Source organism: Sminthopsis crassicaudata, chromosome 5, assembly GCF_048593235.1.
Source record: "Sminthopsis crassicaudata isolate SCR6 chromosome 5, ASM4859323v1, whole genome shotgun sequence".
Taxonomy (NCBI): domain Eukaryota; kingdom Metazoa; phylum Chordata; class Mammalia; order Dasyuromorphia; family Dasyuridae; genus Sminthopsis; species Sminthopsis crassicaudata.
This window is the reverse complement of record NC_133621.1, coordinates 170,448,901-170,454,037: the sequence shown is the minus strand read 5'-3', so window position 1 is coordinate 170,454,037 and position 5,137 is coordinate 170,448,901. Positions and strand designations below refer to the sequence as shown.

Here is a 5,137-nt window from a genome sequence, read left to right as displayed (position 1 = left end):
TAGTGAGAAGTATACAAACTTTTTGATTCTAAGTCAGAAAGAAGATTCTGACTGAGATAGCTCTTGGTGACCAAGAATTACAACTCAAAAAAAAGTAGTATTCTTGGGATACTTAGTAGCTAGGGTAGCTTTGGCTCTAGATTACAAACAGATCAGCACCCAAGATGAGGAACCAATTAGTCAATCAAAGCACTGTGCTAAAATTCCAAGGTTTCAAATGCAATGAATGAAACTTCCTACTCACAAGGAAATTATGTTTTTAACAAGAAATAACATGGATACATAAATAAATAGACACAAGATATATGTAAATGTAATACAATAGATACAAGATACAATGTAAATATAAAAATGAATAGTGTTCCAGAGAGGAAATGTCCATTGCAGATAAAACTCTGAGAATTAGGAAAACCCTATACTGAGAGGGAAAGCCATTGCTGAGTTTTCTCTTAAAACTTATCCAGCTCTTGTCTATGTTCTCCTAATAATTCTCTATAGGATAGGGGAAAGGAGACCATTCAACATGCAGTAAGTTCTTTTTTAAGAATGCTTACTTTTCCCAAAAGGGCTATAGCAGAAAAGCTTCTAGTCTTTAAGCTAACGGAATTCTAGCAATCTCACTCCTCTTTCTGGGAAGAAGATGTAGTACCTGAGCATCAGTCTCTAGCTGAAGTTAGGAGAGGACCACAGAGGACCAAAGGAGAATTTCATAACCTTATGTCTGCAGAAACTATCTGCATGGCAGTATAGAGATTTCATGTTTTGCAAGACAAAAGCAGAGCAAGGATAAAGCTCCAAATCATCAAGGGAACCTGCCATATCAAAAACTTGAGATGCCTCTGAAGGTGATATGGTTACACATACTTCTCACGTGGGCATTCCTCCACATATGCTTCCCATGTACATCCATTCTTCTCACTAATGATTTCTAAATTTATGAAAGAGTGTGTTTATAGAGATGTTTAATTGACATTTTTCTTACAATTGTCTTCCATTTAATGCCTTACCTTTGAAATAATTGCACCTGAAACAGTAATATAAATTTATAAATTACAGTCTTAGGGATGCAGATGCACAGAATTCCTTGAACTTGAATTAATCTTATGAGGAAAAAACATATATACAGTGAGGGTGTTCCCAGATATTACATTTATAAATGCTTTTTTGATATCTTTTTAGGATTCTTTCTTTTTTTATTAAAAAAATTATAGATAAGGAAAAAAAACCAACACACTGGCTGTCTGACTACATATGTCTGCTGTATCTCTCTCTGCTAAGAGAAAGGGGGTATGTCTTAAAGACTGTTCATTTTATTTATCAGAGGTCTAGATCTTTCAGGACTGTTTTTCTTTAGATTAGTGTGTCACTTCTTACAAATCATCGATAATATACTACCTTGTACCTACATCCACCATACATTAAAATCTCCACTGCTACTTTTTGACTCTTTGGAAAGTGTGTTGTTTTAGAATTCAGTGGCTATGTGAACACTATAAATAACTACATACATACATATATAAGTTTTTATTTCAAGGAAGCTTGTAATCATTCAAAGTATTATCCAATCATTGCCAATATTGCCCAACAATTCAAATATATGCCTTGCTCATTGAACATGTACGAACGCTAGATGGCACAGAAGTTTGAAAATTGGACTTGGAGATTTAGATTCAAATCTATCCTCAGATTCTTATTATCTCTGTGATTCTGGACAAATCATTTAATCTCTCAGTATTTCACTTTTCACATCTGTAAAATGATGATAGTAATAATATCTACTTCATAGGTTTATAATGAGGATAAAAAGACAATATTTGAGACTTGATTTGAATTCAGGTCATCTTAACTTCAAGGCCAATGCTCTATCCATTGTGTCATCTAGTTGTCTCTATCCTATTTTATATACTTACATTTTCCTCTGTGTATATTTGGTCTGGTTCAGCTTTACCTACTTGGTCAACTTTGCAAATGAATTAATGTACCAAATTATGTTGATCCTGGCTGCTGTTATTGTCTGAAAAAGTAAAACTAAAAAGAAAATTAGGATTAAGAGACCAGATAATTTAATATTGGATATATTAAGTTTGAATTGTAATTAGGATGACTGAGATGCCCTTTGGCAGCTAGAATCAACGACCCCAGAGCTGAGAGGTGGATTTTCAAATTTAGAATATGGAATTGTCCAAAAATATCTGTAGAAAGATGATAAGTGAACAACTGGAATAAATGATACTGTCAAGCGAGAGAATACAAAGAAGTGGTCATAGAATGTCAGAATTGGGAGGGACCCAAGAGAGCATTTATCCCCACCCCTGCCTGAAAAACAACCAACATAACCATTTGTCAGGACTACATTCACAACAAGAATTCATCTAGGGGGGCATCTAGGTGGCACAGTGGATAGAGCACCATCCTTGAATTCAGGAGGACCAGAGTTCAAATTTGATCTCAGACACTTAACACTTCCTAGCTCTGTGTGACCCTGGGCAAGTCACTTAACCCCAGGCTCAAAAAAAAAATCATCTAGGTATTAACTTGAAGAACACTAGTAAAAGGGACCATGTTATCTGTAGAGACAAATCATTTTACTTTGGGATAGCTCTTATATTTACGAAATTTATCTGCCTCTTTCCACAATTGTTGCTAGGGTTGAAATCAAGAAGAACAAGCTTAGGATTTCAAATATATCAATCATTTCCTTCCTATATCTACTTTCTTGAAGAATTAACATTTCCTTTTCCTTTAACCAGTTCTCATATAACATGGACTTGAATCCCTTTACCATTATATTTCACATCTTCAAGGCATTTTCCAAGACATCTATTCAATACATTCCTAGAATGCTGCATTTAGAACTAAACACATTACTCTAGATGTGAACTAATTAGAATACCATGGGTCTATTGGTATGAATCTTTTTTTTTAATGTAAAGATGAGTTTATTACTTTAAGAAGAGTTTTTAATAACTTTGTTCATGGTTTTTTGTAGCAAATCTAAAATAATTAGCATTTTACCTCTCAATTCAATCAGTGTGATTATGAATTTTTAAAAATAATCAACATTAATTTATAAATTTAAAAAAAATCTGTTGGATGGTCCTATATAAATCTGACGTATCTCATCTCTGAATCTTTATGTAAAGTAAAATGGTTGTATTCATGATCCTAGCCAAATGTGTTTCATTTTATTCCAGCTTAGGAAGTCATTAACTCCATTATCCAATTTAAGATGAAAGAAAGTAATTTTAAGATCAGTACTTCATTGAGAATTTTCTTTTTCTTTGCTCATTAGAACAAGGAATACTGACAGGATCCCTGTAGACCCTTCTGACATTCCTTTCTTCAGATATGGAAACTCATCTTTATTTTTCATCACTCCTATTATATAAATAAGTCTATTTTAAATGGTTTATAAATTCCTTCAGGAATGCTGCAGCTTGCACAAGCTCTCCCAGTTCTGTATTTCCCAATATTATTAATATTAGCAAGTTGACAATCTACAATTTGTCTTGTATAATGTTCAAAGAGAGGCATCCTTCACATCTGGTCCCCTGTTTCAGTTCTTCAAGGAGTTTAGTCCCCAAACAGGATGAATTAGTAAAACCTTTAGTGGCACTTGACCCCAAAACTATGTCCATAGCACCTGTTAATGTTGCAGCATTTATTATGACCTTTGGGTTAAATGTGTGGACATAACAGAGAGCATCATCTAATATGAGTCTTCCCTCTACATTTTGTATTATCAATCTGTAATATTTTCCCAATTCTTCACCATAACAACATTTCCTGGTTTCTTTGCCTTCCCACTGGGCATATTTTCACAAAGTGGAGTCAAACCAGCAAGATCAAGAGTTAAGTTTATAATTTCTGCTGTGCCAATGGTTTAACATATAATTGCTGCTCCTCCCATGTCAGCTCTCATGAAATCCAGGTTTGCAGAAAGTGTGATTGAGATGCCACCTTTATCAAAGGTAATTCCTTTTTCTACAAACACCAATGGTGAGCATTTGGACTGGCTCTATAGTTAGATTTCTAAGATTAAGGTCCTCCAGACTCTTTTGCCATGCTAAGAAGACTTAGTCCTTATATGGTTTGTTGTGTTGTTACTCACACTTCTGAACTTCTGCTCCATGACTTTGGCAAATTTGGAGTCATATTATTGGCTAATGCCTCCTTCAAGGGTCAGGCTAGGTTCTTCCCCTTCATAAGCACAACTCTTCTCTGCCAAGCTTTATCATCTCCACTCCCATAGAGTTGAACAGAAGCTTTCTTTTTTGCTTTAACTCATTAAATTCATAGAGACCAAGAATAATTCCTTCTGCAACAGCTTGAGTATCTCCATAGGGATCTACTTCCACAGAATAATTTCCAGGTCCTGATTTTGCCTGCATACAGCTGCAACAGCAACTTGGATATTTTATTTGCCTTTATTCCAGTTTTCCAGTTCATTTATCCCAGATATCTTTTTTACTGAGACCAGCTACAATGACACTAGAAAAGTACTGATGAAGACTATAAAATATACATCTTTTGCCTGCCTTCAGTGAAGACCCACAGAGGGCCAAAAGTTCTCTAAGCTTTCTAGATACAAGTTTATCAAATTTGACTCCTGTGCTTTTAAACTGAAGGGCTTTGTTATCATCCTTTTCTTTACCACAGAAGTCTAAAAAAGGGCTCTTTGTCATGGTTGTTTTGGCTGAGAGGGGTGAACAAGAAAAGTCCCAGCATACAAGGAACTTCCCCACTAGGCTTCAGACACCTAAGTCACCTCCATGCCAGAAGAGGCAGCTAGTCCTTAAAGTGGGCATGTGAAGTGAGAGGGAGGGAGCAGGCAGCTGAACCCTGAAAGGTGGAGAAGGAGCAATGTATCTTTTTTGCAATTTTTCTGAGAATCATGGAGACTATATTGGTCTATCACCTCTGAAAATTCACCCTAGTGACTTGTCATCATAAGAAAGTTGTACTACATACATTATAAACATCATATCACACAAAAGGTAAAGAAAAATGTCCTAAGAGTATATTAAATGAATCATTAGGGAAAATAATAAAACCTATTATATGACAGCTGAGGTTTTTCTGTCCTTCATTGGCAAAGTGGAATTTAAACACAGAAAGGAAGGAGAAAAGGAATAAG

At 35.1% G+C, this 5,137-nt stretch overlaps 1 pseudogene; it reads right to left on the bottom strand.

The window, feature by feature from the left end:
* Positions 1–3,259: 3,259 nt before the first annotated feature.
* On the bottom strand, positions 3,260–4,685 carry LOC141543909 (cytosol aminopeptidase-like; annotated as a pseudogene).
* Positions 4,686–5,137: the final 452 nt, after the last annotated feature.